This window comes from Pinus tabuliformis, chromosome 2_2 (genome assembly GCF_031772625.1).
Source record: "Pinus tabuliformis cultivar Carrire ecotype Pingquan chromosome 2_2, CPIR1, whole genome shotgun sequence".
Classification (NCBI taxonomy): Eukaryota; Viridiplantae; Streptophyta; class Pinopsida; order Pinales; family Pinaceae; genus Pinus; species Pinus tabuliformis.
In genome coordinates this window covers 267,760,148-267,781,534 of record NC_142300.1, presented here as the reverse complement: position 1 = coordinate 267,781,534, position 21,387 = coordinate 267,760,148, and the positions used below count along the sequence as shown (strand labels likewise).

The 21,387-nt window shown below is 40.3% G+C and overlaps 1 pseudogene; it reads left to right on the top strand.

The window, feature by feature from the left end:
- The first annotated feature begins 2,027 nt into the window (after nt 1–2,027).
- LOC149192335 (uncharacterized) lies at nt 2,028–18,875 on the top strand (annotated as a pseudogene).
- The last annotated feature ends 2,512 nt before the right edge of the window (nt 18,876–21,387 follow it).

Below are 21,387 nucleotides of genomic sequence, written 5' to 3'. Positions count from 1 at the left end.
TCACAATCATTGCATTAACTACTATTGAAAATAGCAGCAAGAAATGATAAAAATAGAATCCAAAATATTCCAATTTTAATTTGTCCTTGAATTAAAATTGTGAACTAAAATTCGAATTTAGTCTCACTAGCTGCTTGGAATTAATTAATTAATTCATTATGGATTAATTAGTTGGGGAAGTTAGTAGTGTCAACCATTTTTGAACTCGGTTCTTATCCATGGCTTCCACTGATCCTGTTGTGGATACCGTCCCTGCCAAGCCCGTGGCGAATGAAGCTGTCAAAGCGACTGAAGAAAAGCTCGTGAAGGAACCGAAGGAGAAAAAGGCGAAAAGCCCGAAGGAAAAGAAGTCGAAGGCTGCCAAGGGTTCTAAACCCCCGCCTGCACATCCCCCTTATTTCCAGAGGATTTCTGAAGCCACAGTGGCTTTGAAAGAGCGCGGCGGTTCTAGCCCTCATGCGATAGCGAAGTACGGGAGCGAAAAGTTTAAATCTGATCTGCTCCCTGTGTTCAAGACGAAACTTAAGGCACAGTTCCAGAATCTGACAAATTCCGGCAAGCTAACCATAGTGAAAGGCTCTCATAAGCTTGAGGGATGCAAGAAGACGAGTAAGCCCAGCAAGGGTTTAGTCAAAACCAAGCTGGATTTCCTGACCCAGATACGGACGCCTTCATATTTCAAATCCAAGGAGGATGTGAGACAAGTGTTTGATGAAATGCCCAACCGAGATTTGATCTCAGAGAGGGATCTGATCTCAGCCTTTGCAAACCTGTGTGAGATGCAATGGTTAGAGGACGTATGGCCTTTGCTTGGCCCTACAGATTACAGAGTCGGGAGTTTCAGTGGAGCCTCGATTCCGTGCAAACCAAACTTGGCAATGAAAATTGCGTGCTGCCCTGCGAAGGAAAAGAAGGAACAGGTCAAGATTGGGCCTTCTGCAAGCTGTGCAGGCACCAGCCTCCTCCCTTCTCAGACTTGTAGAGGAAAGCAGAAAACAGATTTCTCGGCATCCTTCCAGATCCTAATTGTGCTCCTCTCTGGCAAAACCATGCTTCAATGGGTGAGCTCTTCAGATCTAGTGCAGGACCTCAAGCAAATCCTGGAATATAAGATGGGGATTCCCTCGGCATCTCAATGACTCCTCTATGAAGGTAAACAACTGGTGGATATCCATCCCCTTTCTTTCTACAACATTCAAAGAAATGCATCAATAATTTTTTCCCTGCGTCTGAGAGGGGGAGCTGGAGGACAGTCATCTTCAGCTACAGCGTCTTCTTACAAAGATGTTGTCCATGCTCAGATGCCCAAGAAAACAGCACCACCGGCCCAGGCTCCAAAACCTTTTTTGGTGGACAGACTGGAGGAAATCCCATCCATTGAAATAATGCATCCTACGATGGACTTGCGATACCAACTGTTTGCAGAGAAAGGAATCATCTGCAGGTTCAATGGGCTATTGCCACGCACATCATGGATTCACTCTAACTGGACCAAAAATTGCAAGGTCCTTCTCTGCTCAAAAGGTTTCTTCATGGTGTTGTTTGCTTTCAGTGAGGATTACCAAAAAGCATTAACTGAAGGCCCATGGTTTTGGGACTCAGCGGGTTTATTCCTAACCCCTTGGTTCCCAGATTTTGATCCTTACACAGCAATTATCACCAAACTCCTAATCTAGGTCAGACTTCCTAACCTCCCGCCGCATTTATGGCACCCTGTTGTGTTTCAAGGAATAGGTAATTCACTAGAACGCTACCTCAACACAGATCTCTCCAGAGGGGAACAGAGCATATACACATTTGCCAGAATCTGCGCAGAAATAGATATCAGCAAAGGTCTCCCTGAGCAGATTATTCTCAAAATTGGAGATTTCCATTGGACTCAAACTCTGGATTTTGAGAACACAGCCTTTCGCTGCCGAAACTGCCATCTCACAGGGCACCTACAGAATTCGTGCCCTTCGATGCTTGCCAAAAAAGTCAATTCTAAGCCAAAATCCAAAAGCTGGAAACCTCAAGCACCTCCCCCAATGGATATTCTTGTTTCCAGCTCAGATGAAGAGAGTGAGGAGGAGGATGAGGAAGATATGGACGTAACGCTAGCACAGGATCCGCCATCGACTGATCCTGAGGTTTCCAAGGTCCCTCCCAACTCTCAGAAAAGAACTCATGTGTACTCTCCTTCGGATTCAGACAAGGAGATCTCTCCTTCAGCCCCGCTCAGTTTACAAATCATGCCAACCTAGCAGAGCAATCCAGGTTGGGTGAAAGTTGGTAAAAAGAAAGGAAAAAAAGGCCGAACCATTGCTTCTACCCAAGGTGAGTAGAATCCGTGGTTCGGCTCATGCTTGTTTGCTAGTCTAGTTTCTTCTTGCTCAGTTTTGTTCTCTTCTGAACCTCTCTTCGGGACCGAGGTGGATAGTCTATCCTTTCCGGCTGCCCGCTTTCTTTTTAGGGGTTCTGAAGTTGTTCCTTCTAGCTTGTAGTGTCTTCTGTCAGATCTCATTATGTTTAGGTCCTTCTGACAGTTCTGGTTTTCTTCCGCCCTGCGCGAGGTGCTAATCTCAGTTTTCAGGTGCTCTGTTGTCTCCTTGCAGTCTCCTAAAGTCAGGCCTGCTGTTTAGCGGCTCGTTTTTTGCAGTTGCAGATTTTTGTACTATATTTTCTTTTGTTAATATCAAAAGCTGACTTACACAAAAAAAAAAAAAAAAAAATAGTTGGGGAAATTCAAGTTAGAAGTCTTTTTGAAGTCATGCAATAGTTATCCCTTAAATTAATGAGATTATCCCTTAATTAAGGAGATAAGATTGAGTTATATTTGAGTTGTAATTAGTTAGCTCAGTTTACTTAGTTAAGTCTATTTAAACTAGTTCCAAACTATTTGAGGAACTAATTGTGAGTTATCAGCTAGTTGATGCATGCATGCACTCAACAATTGTACTCCAGATAACTGAATATTCTCTCATCAGAAACTCATGCATGTCTATTCTGAGAAAGACCCAGTTGAGATTAATGTCAAGTACAGTGTACTATCAGTTGCATGTTTTCTCCTATAAAGGAAACTCATGCATGCAGTCAAGGAAAGGTTCCTTGAGGATTGCGCAATTCTAACAGGGTGTAGGATCAATGTGAGTGATCAGTCTTCTACTTGGTGACAGGAGGATCACCCAGGAGAAACAGCGCAAGGAAATAGGAGCTTGGAGGGTAGAGGAGAAGGCTTGTGAGAAGCTTTCTTTTCCTGTGAGCATCCAGGAGGATTGTACTGAGAGCTGGCTAGCTGTGAGAGCTAAGGATTTGTATAATTCTGATGTATTTCCACCTTGTATGATAATACAGATAGTGGAGTTTTTAGTTGAGGCTTTCCCCTGAGTATTTTCTGTGTTTCATGTGTATTGATTCTTCTTCTTATGGTTATATGTGTTCAGCTCTGATTCAGCTCAATCTTTAAGCTTCTGCAAGTTTGATAGTAGAAGTAGATTATAGTATTTTGCTTTGGTATATTGCATTATCGAGTTAATCTATAGTCATATTTCTACATGGTATCAGAGTTAGCTAATCTATAGAGAAATTTCTACATGGTATTAGAGCTAGATGATCTATAGAGAAATTTCTACATGGTATCAGAGTTGAGTTTATCAAAGCTGTGAATAGTATACGGAGAAGAGAATTCAAAGTTTTAAGTTCGGGGTTGTAGGTGCAAATCGAATACTTATCATACTTCAAGGTTGGCCAATGGAATTCTATGGCTTAAGACTCGAGTATTCCTTGGAAGGTAACTCGAATTACATAGCATGGAAAGATCGCATGGAGGTTGTATCAAAAGACAACGACTTTAAGGATTTCATTGATCAAGAAATCCAAAAGCCAGGTTCAACTAATGCACAAGAGTTGGCTGAATGGAAGAAGTGTGTGATGAAGGTGAGACGGATCATCCTTGAGGAAGTTTGAGACCATATTGTCTCGAGTCTCCATGGGAAGGATATTCCATATTCAATGTGGAAGACATTGAAGGACCTCTACCATAACAGTAGCGACTAGAGGAAATTGGTGCTCAAGTATAAGCTTCGAAGAATCAAGATGGAGAACGTCGATACTATTTCCACATATTTGAACAAGCTCACCACTTGCAGAGATGAGCTTGGAAGTGTGGGAATAACTACTATCGATGATGATATGGTGAGCCTCGCTCTCCTTGGCCTTCCAAAGAGTTGGAATAGCTACCAGGACTCTATGATGGAAGGGAGAAACTGCCAAATTGGGAACGACTGTGGTCAGATCTCATGCAGGAGGAGCACACGAGATGGTTCTTCATCCAAGGATGATGATGAAGCAAATCTGGCCTTAGCAAGTAAGGCAAGGAAAGGGAAGGGAAAGGCATCCCATTCCGAATTGAATTCTTCTCATGGAGGGAAGAAGGTTGACAAGTCTAAAGTGAGATGCTTTAATTGTCACGAGATGGGTCATTATGCGACTAATTTCCCATCGAAGAAGTCCAAGAAGGGATCCTCAGAAGGATCGGAAGGTGAGGCATTAGCCTCTCAGTTCGAAATGGACTTTACTCTCATCGCATGCATGGTGTCATCAATGATGGGTTGTGGTTGGTATCTTGACAGTGGAGCCTCATTCCACATGACCAGCGATAAAATTTTATTTTGTACCTTGGAGGAGAAAGACCTCAAGATGCACATAGAGATGGGTGATGATGAAAGGTTTAGTGTTTCAAGAGTGGGCATGGTTGCTTTTCAGAGGGAGCATGGAGCTCCTATCACCTTGAAAGATGTGAAGTATGTGCTTGGACTAAAGAAGAACTTGGTATCGGTCGCGATGTTGGAGGACAAAGGCTACGATGTTGTCTTTAGTAAGGGAAAGGTTTTCCTTAGACACATCACCACGAGACAGGTGAAACATATCGGTTCACGAGTCAAGAACTTGTATTCTCTTGAGGTTCAAGATGAATGCAAAGCCTTGAGGAGCAAGGCAAATGTTAGAGACTTGGTGGTTGAGAGGAAGAGTAAATTATCTCTCAACATGTAGTCCAGTTAAATTAGTTCCAGACTGTTTGAGGAACTAATTGTGAGTTATCAGTCAGTTGATGCATGCATGCACTCAACAAGTGTACTCCAGATAACTGAAGATTCTCTCATCAAAAACTCATGCATATCTATTCTGAGAAAGACCCAGTTAAGATTAATGTCAAGGACAGTGTACTATCAGTTGTATGTTTTCTCCTATAAAGGAAACTCATGCATGCAGTCAAGGAAAGGTTCCTTGAGGATTGTGCAGTTCTGACAGGGTGTAGGATTAGTGTGAGTGATCAGTCTTCCACTTGGTAACAGGAGGATCACCTAGGAGAAACAACGCAAGGAAATAGGAGCTTGGAGGGCATAGGAGAAGGCTTGTGAGAAGCTTTGTTTGCCTGTGAGCATCCAGGAGGATTGTACTGAGAGCTGGCTAGCTGTGAGAGCTAAGGCTTTGTATAATTCTGATGTATTTCCACCTTGTATGATAATACAGATAGTGGGGTTTTTAGCTGAGGCTTTCCCTTGAGTATTTTCTGTGTTTCATGTGTATTGATTCTTCTTCTTATGGTTATATGTGTTCAGCTCGATCTTTAAGCTTCCGCAAGTTTGATAGTAGAAGTATATTATAGTATTTTACTTTGGTCTATTGCATTATCGAGTTAATCTACAGTCAGATTTCTACAATTACAAGACTTCAACTGGGCCTAGAACAAAATGTGATGCTTCCACGAGATTCTTATCTCTGAGTTATTTAAATAATATGTCTACAAGTTAGACCCTCACTTCACTTTGTTGTAAAAGACTACAATTACAACTTGGAGTGAGACTGTAATGCCCTCCTCCCACATCTACCCAAGTAACCTGCCAACCTGGGTAAACATGTGACAAGAAGTTACTATGATATGATTCGACCTCCTAAGTCACCTTAAGGAAGTGGAACTGGCATAAACACACCATACAGGCCTTCTACATCAGCAATAGGACTCCCAAGAACCATCCCAAACTCTAATGTAACTAGCCCCTGGGTCCCACTGAGTTTTTAAACCTATTAACCCTCAGAAATTCCATGATATGGGCATGCCAGCATCTAGATGGGCATGCCAGCATCTAGAAGGCTTTAGACGCTCCCACAGCATGGTATGTCAATGTCCAAGGAATTTTCTACTCAATGTGGTGTCAGCATCCCCATGATTTGAGCCACTTTTTCAAGCCCAGAGCCCAAGTCACTACCCAGAACTCAATGACACCTTTAGAATCCACAATTTACATAATAACAAGACTTGCAAATTAAAAATTGGCTCCAGGAATAGGCCTGACCATCCCCAACCGGGACTAACATTTTGTCAAACACTTAGCATCAATGCAATCTACAAGAAATGAAAACAAGACAGAGCATAAAGGACTGATAAATAATATGCGACTTGAAAATAAGGATCACCATCCTCCTCCCTTAATTGTTTTGACATCAAATAGATCTTGCATCCATTATCCTTTAAGTTACAAGTAAATACATGAAATAACCATGCTTATAACTAGCATTAAACCATTAAAATAAAATGATATAACATCCATTAAACCCACATATTAACAAGTACAAAAGCAAGAGAACATAGCTTTTATTAAACATAGGAAAAATCAACCAGGTTCGGGACTTCCACATACCCCCTGACCATAGGCATGGTTGAACCAAATTTTTCTTTCATCCAGTCAACCCCAGGCCATATTCTAAGCATGAATGTGGGATCTCATGGATAAACCAAACCAAAAACAACCAAGGGAATCCAGAGGTTAAACCACCTCCACCCTCAAAAAACTATGATCTCACCAAAACCGACACCTAGATCACAAAACCAAACCGAGCTAGGAATTCCTTCGGACTCCATCACTATCCTTGAGGAATTTTCCATCTCCTTGTCTCTTAGTATTTACCGCAATCCACACTAGATCACTAGGCCCTAAACCAAGACACCAGTCTCTCAGGATTTACCGCAATCCACACCGGATCACTAGGCCCTAAACTAAGACTCCACCCTCAGGCTTTACCGTGTATCCCACCAAAATTGGTCAAGGGATTCCTAGGCCTTTAGGAATTTTCCTGAGAACACCTCCGCCCCGATTCTGAAAATATACAGAAATTCCAAAGCTCAAAACCAAGAAAACAATCCCATCACACCATGGCTATTCGGAAAAAAGTAAGGCTAGGTTGAAAACCATTGTCATAACCTGGCAAAACCATTCCGCCGACAACAAGAGAACCATATACCAACATGCAAAGCCATGCATGTCAAAACCAACTAGGAAGTCGCACATGCAATATGTTACCTGCAAGTATTCCTATTAAGGCTGCTTGATCCTACTCTTCCTTGTTTGATCTTTCCTTCCTTTTCCTTTCCTTGTCTTTCTTTTTCTTGCTTTTCCTTTCCCTTCTCCAAAGCTAGAGTGCTCCAAGAAAACTCTAAGTGTCCAAGAGTGTGAGAGAGAGAAAATAATGAGAGAGCTCCAAAACTAAACTCTAAAAATCTTGCCAACAGATCCTCAGAAGCCTTTTTATCAATGAGGCATCTATTTTCTTCAATTATTTTCCTTCAATTTCCTCCTCACATTCAACCTGTGACCTCTCACCTTCCTTTTCTCCTATTTTCCTTTATTTTCATAAATAAATGTGCCAAAAATGCCTTTTTCCCTTTTTAAGGCCTTAACCATTGCCTTTGCCAATTCCTTATCCATAATAAACCGAGTGAACACCCACAGTAGGATGCCTTGCCCAAAATTCAGCTTGGAATAAGTCTCCCTTAACCGTGGTCTTATTTTTTCCTTTATTAACTTTTATTACATGAACTTTTAATCACGGGATTGCTACAAACCCCTCCCCCTTGGGGAACACCATCCTTTGGTTTTAAACCACACCAAGACCTCAGTAAAACCATTGAAAAGAAAACATATTGCCGATTGAACTTTATAACTTAGCTCATTGTAGTATTTACAATGAATGACCTGCTCAAAACATGACAAACATACCACGTATGAGAGCTTTATAACATAGCTCTTTACAGTATTTACAATAACCACATATGCACATTTGTGGAACCAACAAATAAAAGGATACAATTTCTGTATCAATCAACAAGGGAATTCAAAGTCTCACACATCCACCCTCAAAGTAATATCAGGATTCACCTCCTTCGATGGAAGTCCAGAATCCATTGGCACAGTTAAACTGCATCCCATGTCCAATGTTATAATCCTACACTACATGTCCCCTTAGTGAACAATTACTGGCTCCTTGTTCCAGGGCGCATTCCCAATGTGCCTTTGATTCCATCTGAAAATGCTAATGACCAAAACAAATCCATCCCCAACCTTCCCTTCTCTGCTACACAGTCCCTCGGGCAATCTGGTCACCCCCTTCCATGCAATCACTCACCTTCCAAGTTCCATGGCATCCCCTATCCTAGGAAATCCATCCCTTGGCAAGGCTTCCTCGCATCAAAAGTTCAACAACCAAGGCATATCCCTATCTCAAAAGAATCATACCAACCATAGCATGCTCATGGCAATCAATGGACATTATTGGGTCTCAGTGTCCCACAATGGCCCTGATCCTAAATACTTTACCAGCATACTATCGCCTGTTCCAATTCCTTTTGTTGTTGTTGCTAATGCTTATCGTCAATTTCGACCACCCAATCGGGCATTTCATACTTTCCTGTACCAAGTACATAATTTCCATTAGATTCAAAATAAATTGAAATAACTTCAAATCATACCTCATTGGTGACCCATCATAAAGGTACACTTGCAATTTTTTTTTTATTCCTGCCACAAGTCAAACTAGCATCTATGACCAAATCATCATGTATAAACATATCACATCTGGTTAGCTCAAACTCAACCATCATAAATTAAAATCATGAATCGCATGAAATCATCATAAACCATAATCATAGATCACATGCAATCATCATAGACTAGAATCACAAATCACTTGCATAACAAAACTGGAATAAAATATTGATACTTATCCTTTAATCAATCCTTAGCTTCTACCTTTGTCCTTATTCCATACACACACTGGATCAGTTGCCACACCCGACAAACACCCAGTGCCTTCTCCTCAACCACGTGTACATACACATAGTGTGCATCACACACATACAACCACACATGACATACAACACCATGCAATACCTGCACCTAAACTTGACATACAACTCATACACCTACACCTAGTGTACAACACGTCACAATACATACTCCTACATCCGGTGTACACCACAATACAATACATACACCTAAACCTGATCTACAACACAATATGTATACATACACAGAGTACAACACAATGAATACATATGTCATGATACCATGACTACACAATGCACATACATAGTGCTGAATGCCCACAGCACAACATGTACGACACCTACACAATACCACATGTACACCAGTACCATATGTACAACATGTACACGGTACCACTTGTACAAAGCACCACCTGGACAATGTGTGCACATCATCACATGTACACGGCACCACCTACACAATGTGTACACAGTGCTACATGTACACCACACCACCTATATGACGTGTACACAATACCACATGTACACGATATCACATGCATGACGTGTACACGACACTGCATGTACATAGTGCCACATGCATGACATGTACACAGCACCACCTGCTCACAATGCCACTTGTACAACATGTACACAACACCACATGCACACAACACCACTTGTACAATCATGCATACAACACCATATGTACATAGCACCGCATGTACAGCATGCATGCAACATCGCATGTACATAGCATTGTATATCCAACATGTACATAGCATCATATGTACACAACACTGCATATCCAACATGTGCATAGCACCATATGCACACCACACCACATATCCATCATGCACACAGTACAATATGTACACAACATCGCATATCCAACATGTACATGTACATAACAGCATTTGTACCAGCATTGCATATGCAATATTCACACAATACTATCTATACCACCCTGTACATAACATTGCACAAATAACATATAAACACACTATATATACACAACACTGCATGTGCACAACATCACAAATGCAACATGTACAACATACATAAAATAGTAGCTCTGCACATCCAAAACCACACTGTCTCTACCAAGCAACCTTGCTTCTAGTGTCTCTCTGCTATCCATGCTTATCTTAGCATGCCGCAAAGCACATTGTTTTCATTCCACTGATGTATCCTTTAGCATTACATGTCATAATGTAAACATAGGCATAATGCAAGCATACAATATCAATTCATATCCACATGATATTGGCCTCGTATATTTGTCACGACTACACTTGATTCCCATAAGACTAGGAACCTCGTCATGCCACTCACTTGCATAAGAAATCATTCCTCTGCAAGAATGATCCCTGACGACCCTCTCGAACAATGACATAGATACATTGATACATATACATAAACATTAGCATAAAACAATCATGATCCTGTCAGACAACGACATACATACACACATACATACATATATAAACATCATCATAATCATGATCATAACATAATTACCAGACAGCATAAGGTCAAGGTTAAGAGAACTCCCTTTATCTGTGCACACCATGCACAATATTGAGAACAAGTGTTCCCAACATAGCCAAGGAATTTATTACCTTCAGCCCATTTACTTTACCTTTCTAGCTACCTTTCTCATGCTATCTTGCCACCCTCCATTTACTTCAATGGACCCAACCAGTCCAATCGACTGTCATATTCTTACCTTAACCTGCACTTATGCATACGCTGAGCTTCATCTAGGATTACATCACCTGTTGTGTACTGCACAACTCTCCCCGAACTCCATTAACTTTCCTCTTTCCCAAACCAATTCCCACGACTCAAAAAATAAAATGAAAGAGCAAGAAACAAACAATAAGAAAAACATGAAAAACCAATAGCAATATGACACCACAACAAAGTGGCAAAGCCTTGCACCAGACATAAACAAAACCGCAAATAAATCTCAACAAATCACAAAAGACCAAAATCACAAGACTCTCAATGGACACCATGACTCAATCCCTATGGGTTCCCATTGCTTCCAAGGGAAAGCTCAACCTCATCCTCCTTCAAGATTGCATGGCAATTTCTTTGCCATGCAATCCCCTGCATCATATTTCCATAAACACATAACTGTCAATGCGTAAATAACATAGCAATCCAGTCTGAGGGGTGAACCATGCTCTAATACCACTTTGTGGTATCAGATATGACCCAAAGAGAGTGCAACCCACTCTGATACCACTATGTAACGCCCTCCTCCCACATCTAACAACGTAACCATCCAACCGGGGTAAACATGTGACGATAAGTTACTATGATATGATTCAACCTCCTAAGTCACCTTAAGGAAGTGGAACTGATGGAAACACACCATACAAACCTTCCACATCAGCAACAGGACTCCCAAGGACCATCCCAACCTCTCAAGTAACCAAACCTTGTGTCCCACTGAGTTTTTATACCAATTAATCCTCGTACGCTCCCATGATATGGGTATGCTAGCATCCAAAAGGCTCTGGATGCTCCCACAACATGGTATGCCAGTGTTTAGGGACTTTTCTGCTCAATGTTGTGCCAAAGTCCTCATGATTTGAGCCACTTTTTCAGGCCCAGGGTCCAAGTCACTTCCCAGAACTCAACGACAGCATCAGAATCCATAATTTACATAATAACAAGACTTAAAAATCAAAAACTGACTCCAGGACTAGGCCTGACCATCCCCAATCGGGACTGACATTTTGTCAAACACTTGGCATCAATGCAATCTATAGGAAATGAATACAAGACAGAGCATAAAGGATTGATAACTCATATGAGACTTGACAAGAAGGATCACCACCCTCTTCCCTTAATTGTTTTGACATCAATTAGGTCTTGCATCCATTATCCTTTTAGTTACAAGTAAATACATGAAATAACCATGACAATAACTAGTCATATAACCATGCTTATAACTAGCATTAAACCATGAAAATAACAATGAGATAACAGCCATTAAAGCCACATATTAACAAGTACAAAATCAAGAGAACTTATCTTTTACTAAGCATACGCAAAACCGAACAGGTTTAGGACTTCCAGGTACCACCCAACCATAGACATGGTTGAACCAAATATTTATCTCAGACAGTCACCCCCATGCCATATTCCAAGCATGAATGTGGGATCTCATCGATAAAACAGTCTAAAAAAAGCCAAGGGAATCCAGAGATTAAACCACCTCCACCCTCACCAAACCATGATCTCACCAAAACTAGCACCGAGATCACAAAACTAAATCGAGCTAGGAATGTCTCTGAACTCCATCACTATCCTTGACGAATTGTTTGTCTCCTTGTCTCTCAGGCTTTACGGCAATCCACACTGGATCACTAGGCCCTAAACTGAGACATCAACCTCTCAGGCTTTACCACAATCCACACCGAATCACTAGGCCCTAAACTGAGACTCCACCCTCAGGCTTTACCATGTATCCCGCCAAAACTGGTCAAGGGATTCCTAGGCCTTTGGGAATTTTCCTGAGACCACCTCCGCCCTGGATTCCGGAACCATTCGGTAATTCCAAAGTTCAAAACCGAGAAAATAATCCCATCACACCATGGCTATCTAGAAAAAGGAAAGGCGAGGCTAAAAACCACTGTCATAACCGGAAAAACGAAGCCACCAACAACAAGAGAACCATATACCAACATTCAAAGCCATGCATGTCAAAACCAGCTAGGAAATCACACATGCAATATGTTATATGCAAGTATTCCTGTTGAAGTTGCTTGATCCTGCTCTTCCTTTCTTGATCTTTCCTTTCCTTTCATTTCCTTATCCTTCCTTTGCTTGCTTTTCCTTTCCTTGCTCCAAAGCTAGAGTGCTCCAAGAAAACTCTAAGTGTCCAAGAGTGAGAGAGATAGAATAATGAGAGAGCTCCAAAACTGAACTCATAAAAATCTTTCCAACCTCAGAAGTCTTTTTATCAATGAGGCCTCTATTTTCTTCAATTTCCATTATTTTCCTTCAATTTCCTCCTTACATGAAACATATTACCTTTCACCTTCCTTTTCTCATATTTTCCTTTATTTTCATAAATAAATGTGCCAAAAATGTCTTTTTTCCTTTTTAATGCCTTTCTATTTCCTTAGCCATAACAAACCGAATGAGCACCCCCACTAGGATTTCTTTCCCAACATTCAGTGTGGAATAAGTGTCCCATAACCATGGTCTTATTTTTGCCTTTATTAACCTTTATTACATTAACTTTTAATCCAGGGGTTATTACACGGACAACACAAATTTCTTGTGTTGTATTGACCAATGTGAATCAAACTCTTTATTGAATGAGGCATTGAGGGTTAATTTAACACCAAATTATAGCCACATCGCAAGTCCAACTACACCTTCACTAGATGAACTTCTTGTATGGTTGTCACCAGAAGCATTTGTGTGTTGCAGTAAATTTCCCAATGGGACCTATTGTCCTCCTAATGATCAGTCACCTTGTTGTACATCTGGAGATGGAACCTGTAGTATAAGTGAGACTTGCTAGCACTACACAATATTATCCTTACATTCAAATCTAATTGGCAGTGTTGAAAATGCAACAAGATGATGGAGCTTAGTGGAAAGGAGTCGCCTTCACTAAGTGGGCCCGCAGGCTATTTTTGGCGCAAAGTCTATTTTTAGACTATGTCTATTTTTAGACATATTGATCATGGTCTATGAGTTGCAGGATGCTATTTGTGGATGATTGGTCATGTTGGTAAAAATAGATGGACTTCTATTTTTAGACATATGGGCGGAGTCTATTTTTAGATTGCCAGGTTAAAAATAGAACAGTCGAATATTATTAGCTCATAACAATATTTGGACTATAAACATTATCTTATTCTCTTGGAGCACTTCAGTTTGAGCTACAGATGTGGCACATGCAGCTGTTAGAAGGAAATACGGTTTTCTTGTGGTCAATTGAGCTATTGCATGCAGGACTTCAGTTAGAACTCATGTGGTTGAGTTTGGTGGAGTTGATTGTGGAGTTGATGGAGTTGTGTTCAATTTCACTTGGTTAAACTAGTTGTATTTAGTCTAACTGCAGAATACACTAGTGATGAGTGATGTGAATTAATTATTAATTAATTCACTAATTATTAACTCATAAAGCAACTAAAGAATACATCAGTTAACTTAGTGCATGGACAGTTCAGTGGAGACAGGTGTTAGAGGTTGAGATTGCTATTAGTTGTGCATGAGATCTTGCACAATCAATGGGATTGATTAATGCCAATGAGGATTGCATGGTTCAGCCAAGGAAATACGAGTTTTCTTCAGCCATTCATCATTATTCTCATGCAGGATTGCGCAGTGGAGGCAGGCAAAGCAGTGGAGGAGATTTGAACCTGTGATTGATTCAGATCTGAGCTAGTTTTGTGGGTAACAGGTGGAGATAGTACTGAGTACTTGTGAGGAGTATTGTACTATGTATTGTTACATGTTCTAAATCATTATAATATACAGATAGTGTGGGGTTTTCAACTGTATGCTTTCCCCGGATTACATAATGTGTTAATGTGCGCATGTGATTGATGTTTCATTGTTTTTAATTCCGCAAAATTGATGATCAATGTAGAGGAGGTTATGTATTATGCATGTATTCCGCAATAGTGTATAATCGGGATAATCTCTATGAATAAGTGTCATATTATTCAAAATTTCTACATGGTATCAGAGCAGAGTTGATCATCAGATCTATTATTCAAAAAATGTTTACATTTTATTTCTTCAGGTAGAGTCTGTAATCGGGCCAGGTAGCCTCTGGATTCATCCTTCTTTTGGAAGGTGAGATATCCGGTAAAATCCCATACAATCAATTTCTGTACAAGAAATACTTTGTTCTCACAAATTTTAGATCAAAAGCGGTTGAGTTTTGAGCTGGTGGAATTCGAATTTGCAGCAGTGTTTTGTTGGTGTCAAAGTTGAAATGTCTTTCAACGGATTACGATTGGAGTATGCTCTTGAAGGCAGCTCAAATTATATTGCATGGAAAGATAGGATGGAGGCGGTGTTAGATGATAATGGGCTGAAGGAGTTCATAGAGGTTGAGGTCCCAAAGCCTACTGATGCTGCTCACATTGAGGTTTGGCAAAAGAAGACAGAAAAGTGTCGAAGGATTTTGTTGGAGGGCGTGAAGGATCACATTGTGTCCAGCCTGCATGGAAAAGCTTCTCCATACTTGATGTGGAAAGCGTTGACAGATTTATTCCAAAGCAAGAGCGACCAGAGGAAGTTGACTCTCAAGGATAAACTTAGAAACATTAAGTGTGAGAATGGAGACAGTATGCCCAAGCATCTCATGAAGTTCACCCAGTGCCGGGATGAGCTGGGAAGTGTGGGGGTGGCTGCCGATGATGAGGACTTGGTGAGCTTGGCTCTACTTGGTCTTCCGAAGAGTTGGCATTCCTATCAGGACTCTGTCAATGGTTGGGAGAAATTTCCAGGATGGGAGAGACTTTGGTCAGATCTTGTGCAGGAGGAGATCAGGCGGAATACCAGGGATGGATCTTCATCAAAGGCATCTAATGAAGAAAATTGCGCTTTGGCTGCCAAAGCAAAGAAGGGGAAGGAGAAGGGTTCTCTTTCCGAATCCAATTCTTCCAATTATGGGAAGAAGGTTGACAAATCGAAAGTGCGATGCTTTTGTTGTCATGAGGTGGGCCATTATGCTGCAAATTGTCCACAGAGGAAATCCAAGAAGGGATCCGGGGAAGGATCTGAAGGTGAGGCACTTGCTTCACAGTTTGAGTTGGATTTCACACTCTTCACATGCGTGGTTTCATCCATGGTGGGAAGTGGTTGGTTTTTTGACAGTGGGGCTTCTTTCCACATGACCGGTGACAAGAGTTTGTTCAGTACTTTGGAAGAGAAAGATCTCCAGATACTCATAGCGATGGGTAATGATGAGAAGTATATTGTCTCAGGTGTAGGCACGGTTATTTTTCAGAGGGAGCATGGAGCTCGCCTTACCTTGACCAATGTCAAGTATGTACCAGGACTGAAGAGAAACTTGGTGTCGATCACGATGCTGGAAGACAGAGGCTATGATGTTTTCTTCAATAAGGGAAAGGTTTTCCTTAGACACATCATCACTAGACAGGTGAAGCAGATTGGTTCGCGGGTCAAGAACCTGTATGCTCTTGAGGTTCAAGATGCATGCAAAGCCTTGAGCAGCAAGGCAACTGATGGAGACTTGGTGGTTGAGAGGGAGCGTATATTACCTCTCAACATGCAGAGCCAGAAGAAGTCTCAGACGATTGTGGAGGAGCCATGATTGGTGCAGCAGCTTCAGGAGGTTGTGGAGCAGCCACAACAAGGGAAGCTGAGAGGAGATCGAGTAGAGACATCTACTCATGCAGAGACCTCCAGTAGGGGGAAACTTCGAGCCAGGTGGGCTGAGGGATCGCATGCAGCCATACCTCCAGGTAGGAGGTGGGGTGATATAGAGTGATCATCCCAAGGAGGAGGGGTAGGATCCTTGAGGTACCCAACCTCTTGGATGAGACCTTGCTATGGGAGCCCCGATGTGGAGTAGCAGGAACTGACTGATTTGGTAGAGACAGATGCAGATGGAGCGGCAAAGAGAGCGACAGTGTAGGGAATCCCAGGACAGCACATAGCTAGCAGGCTGCAGCAATGCGAGAGGCACAAGTGTTTTGCACAGTGCTAGGTGGCACAGAGAAGTGTGCAATGGTGTGAGATGCATGGAGATGTTGCAGTAGTGCAGATGTCAGAGAGGGAGCACTTGTTAGCAGCAGGTAGAGCTTCAGCATCAGAGTATGTTCCTAGCCCAACGGAGTGGTCAGTTGGGAGTTTTTGTTCCAAGTGTTGTTGGAGCAAGTGGACCGGGAAAATGTGTTGCATGAAAAACATTACAGAGTTGCAGGATAGGGGTTGCAAATAATCCATATCTTGTTGAGAGGGAGTGTTGAAAATGCAACAAGATGATGGAGCTTAGTGGAAAGGAGTCGCCTTCACTAAGTGGGCCTGCAGGCTATTTTTGGCGCAAAGTCTATTTTTAGACATATGGATCATGGTCTATGAGTTGCAGGATGCTATTTGTGGATGATTGGTCATGTTGGTAAAAATAGATGGACTTCTATTTTTAGACATATGGGCGAGTCTATTTTTAGACTGCCGGGCTAAAAATAGAACAGTCGAATATTATTAGCTCATAATAATATTTGGACTATAAACATTATCTTATCCTCTTAGAGCACTTCAATTTGAGCTACAGATGTGGCACATGCAGCTGTCAGAAGGAAATATGATTTTCTTGTGGGTCAGTTGAGCTATTGCATGCAGGACTTCAGTTAGAACTCATGTGGTTGAGTTTGGTGGAGTTGATTGTGGAGTTGATGGAGTTGTGTTCAATTTGACTTGGTTAAACTAGTTGTATTTAGTCTAACTGCAGAATACACTAGTGATGAGTGATGTGAGTTAATTATTAATTAATTCACTAATTATTAACTCCTAAAGCAACTAAAGAATACATCAGTTAACTCAGTGCATGGACAGTTCAGTGGAGACAGGTGTTAGAGGTTGAGATTGCTATCAATTGTGACTATAGTTGTGCATGAGATCTTGCACAATCAATGGGATTGAGTAATTCCAATGAGGATTGCGTGGTTCAGCCAAGGAAATATGAGTTTGCTTCAGCCATTCATCATTATTCTCATGCAGGATTGCGCAGTGGAGACAGGCAAAGCAGTGGAGGAGATTTGAACCTATGATTGATTCAGATCTGAGCTAGTTTTGTGTGTAACAGGTGGAGATAGTACTGAGTACTTGTGAGGAGTATTGTACTATGTATTGTTACATGTTCTCAATAATTATAATATACAGATAGTGTGGGGTTTTCAGCTGTATGCTTTCCCGGATTACATATTGTGTTAATGTGCACATGTGATTGATGTTTCATTGTTTTTAATTCCGCAAAACGGATTATCAACGTAGAGGAGGTTATGTATTATGCATGTATTCCGCAATAGTGTATAATCGGGATAATCTCTGTGAATAAGTGTCATATTATTCAAAATTTCTACAGGCAGCCGCCCATATACAATGCGATTCAAAGATGAACTACATGGTTTCTATCTGCATTGCCATCTACAGATTGTGCAAAAGAGGGTCATGGTTCCTATACCAACAATGTTGATCTCAAAGCATATGAAAATGAAATAATTCAAGCATCATAATTTCGTACATATCACACACCCTTAAAACAAACATAGAGATTTTTTAAATGCCATCAAGGCTGCATGGGATTTTGCTACAAGAGTTTCAAATTCTTCAAAGATTTCGGTCTACCCATATTTAGTGTTCTATATTTTCTTTGAGAAATACTTGGACACTTGGAGGACATCATTGATTAATCTTTCAGTTGCACTTGGAGTTTTGTCTATCATTTTCCTTATCATTACTTGCAGTTTATGGCTTTTAGCAATAATTTTGCTCATACTAGTAATGATTGTATTTGAGATAATGAGTTTTATGGCACTGTTATGTATTCAATTGAATGTGATTTCTGTAGTGAATCATGTGATGAAATTGGTATCACAATAGAGTTTTGTGTCCACAATACCCATGCATTCTGTATGAGTGATAGAGACGAGGCACAATTCTTAAGAGAAGCACTTACAGTCATGGGGATTTTGTCTTCTGCGGAATAACAATTACAAAATTTGTTGGTGTGCTTGTACTATGCTTTGCACGATCAAAGATATTTTAGGTATATTATCTTTGAATGTGATACAACTAAAAAGAAGCCAGAGAAAAGTGATACGATTGCAATTAATCAAGGCAAAGTGTGATCGATCACATACTAAAGAGGTAAGCAACAACTTGATCGCGGACTAGCTAGTCAAACAACGCTCATCGCAAAAAAGGAATTTTCATTGTGCCTTTATTGCCAAAAGAATATGTGACTACTTCATCCCATCGCATCATTGAATTTAAGGCAGCAAAACCCAACCCTTCTTGTTACTAATTTTTCTACTACCACTAATCTCACAATTTTATGCTAGAATTCCATATCTTCGCATCCTTGCGATAGCACTGAGGTCTATCTTCCTGGTTCCATAGCACAAGGTGAACGGTTAAAAGGATCATGAAGCATCACTATAAAGGTTCTATGGTATTACCAAATTAGCCAAATTCTTGTTTTATGTTTTGAGTTCTTTAGCTTAGGCTTAATTTCTTTTAAGCCTAAGAAGTCTATTGAGGTTTTATAGAGTGGCGATGATTAAAAAGAAGTAGAAGGATCTTGATAAAGCTGCATGGGATCATATGGTTGAAAGTAAGGTCTGCCTATCAACTGAATTACTTTCCCACGTTGGAGCCCATAATAAGTTACATAATCAAGTGTTCTCAAGGGATTAGTTCTAGTTCTAGTACTAGTACTAGTAAAAGTGTGTTAGTTTTAACCATGGACAATATTGTGAAGGATGACAATTCCAATAATGATGAGTCCTTCAAGCCATTCTTGATTATATAAAACCAATTTGAAGCACATATTGTTTGGATTGGTTGTCTCTGCTAGGTTATGGGATAATAGAAAAGAGTACATAAAGTTATTTTGGAGGTCAAAGGAGATGAGGGGTTTATTTGGTTAGATAATCCTATGAAAACTAGCTAGGGTGACAATTATTCCTTGTCTCTATGAAGAATATCAGCTAATATTTCCCATTTTATGTACACGAACAAGCAGGGACACAGGTCTACTTTTATGATTTCCCGCATTGTGTTTGATACTTTCAAAATGAGTCTTCTTGATATGCATTAGTTTATCATGGGGATGATGACACTGTCTTTATTGTTGATAATATGGTGAGGGTTTTGTCAAAGTATGATCACAGGAAGCCTTACTTCATTGGTAGATTATTAGAGTATCATTTTCATAATACATTCTTTCTTTTCTTATAAGTGTTACTATGACCTGACACCATTATGCGAAGATAAGTATATTTATGGCATAAAAACTTTGGAACAAAAAAGACACCAAAAATATTGAATCCATGCAAATAAGGCCTCTTGTCTTGCAGATTTACACTTAAACACACTAAAGCGTGGCTAAATATTTTAGCCTTTCCAATATCGACAAATGGAGACAAAGAGGGTCCATTCTCTTTGTGACATAAATATCGGATGTGTGATGGGTTATAGGGGCCAAAGCTAGCAGTTATGAGAACAATGGAAAATCCTCTTGAGAAAACGATGTTGGTGTTTTTCTCAACATTATATAATGATACAACTATGAGGTATAGAAGCGTTGAGCATGGATACAATTCTTATCGTTGGAGTTGGATATGGTACTAAAGGTTCTTCGGATCAGGATGCAAAGAGTCCAATGTTGCAAGACGTGAAATGTTGTTTTGAACATGCTCGTTGCAGCAATTTGGCTGGCATGGAAGTTATTCCTTTACGTTTCAATTCTATCAATTGTGGGGTGAACCACAAGTTTTAAGTTATCAAACCTTTATTTTATCTAGGATTCATAATTATCCAATGATTATAGCAAGGCCATCATTAAATATTTTCCCATATTTCAAGTATAAGTGATCCATCATTCCAAAGATTTGATTGTAATTTAAAGCATATTGTGGTTTCCACTAATAAATACGTGATTAAATCAATACACATATTCTATTGATCATATACCACTTTCTTAGGAGGAAGACTCTGAACAGAGTGTTGCATTTATGTCTTGAAGGAGTATGGATTGCTAGTTGATTTGTATCTTCTTGAGAATAAGCAAAAACAAGACATCTGGGTGTCATTGGCAATGGTTGCCTTCAAAAGATTCAACCAAAACCCCCATTCATGATATCTGAAAGGAGGCCTTACACAATTCATCTTGTAGTCCCAAGATAAAATCAGTGCCTATCCAAGATGAATGGCATTTCCAATGTTGAAAAGAGGAGAGAAAACGAGTGCCTTATTGTAATCAAGAATTATCAAATGATCTTTAATGAAAGTGATTCAAAATAAGAGAAATATGCTAAAGATAAAGTTGATCTTTTCTAGCATATGCTGAAATATAATTAAGATTATATAACTCAGCTTTGAAATGGTAAGGAATTTCAGGCAGAGGTTCCAACTTATGTTATGATGTGACCTAATCAACAAGTAGAATCATTATGTTCCCACTGACAACATAGATGGAATTTTCAATCGGGGTGATTAAGGTGAGAAAGTCGGTAGTGAAATTTAAGATAAATGAAAAATGGAAGATCCATTCATGTTTGGGAATTCAAGTG